General features: G+C 63.0%; 1 protein-coding gene across 1 annotated transcript in view; it reads left to right on the forward strand.

The window, feature by feature from the left end:
• Positions 1–208, forward strand: part of LOC119581935 (metabotropic glutamate receptor 8-like) — a gene marked incomplete at its 5' end in the record, with an annotated part of 173067 nt that overhangs the window by 68722 nt on the left and 104137 nt on the right.

Raw genomic sequence — 208 nt, forward strand, 5'->3', positions numbered from 1 at the left:
CCAGAGGCTATACAGCACAAGCACTTCCTCAGCCCCCCCTTACGCCCCCCCGCCCTCGCACGACGCAAGCACGAAGGCACGTGAGGCCGGAGATGCGTGCGAGGCGCAAGCAACGGCGGGAGATGAGGAGGCTGAGGTTGATCCATCACCTTGAGTCAAGCAAACACGCGATGCTCTTTGCGACTCGGCACAACAGCTCCCTCGTGGG

This window comes from Penaeus monodon, chromosome 15 (assembly GCF_015228065.2).
Source record: "Penaeus monodon isolate SGIC_2016 chromosome 15, NSTDA_Pmon_1, whole genome shotgun sequence".
NCBI classification, from domain to species: domain Eukaryota; kingdom Metazoa; phylum Arthropoda; class Malacostraca; order Decapoda; family Penaeidae; genus Penaeus; species Penaeus monodon.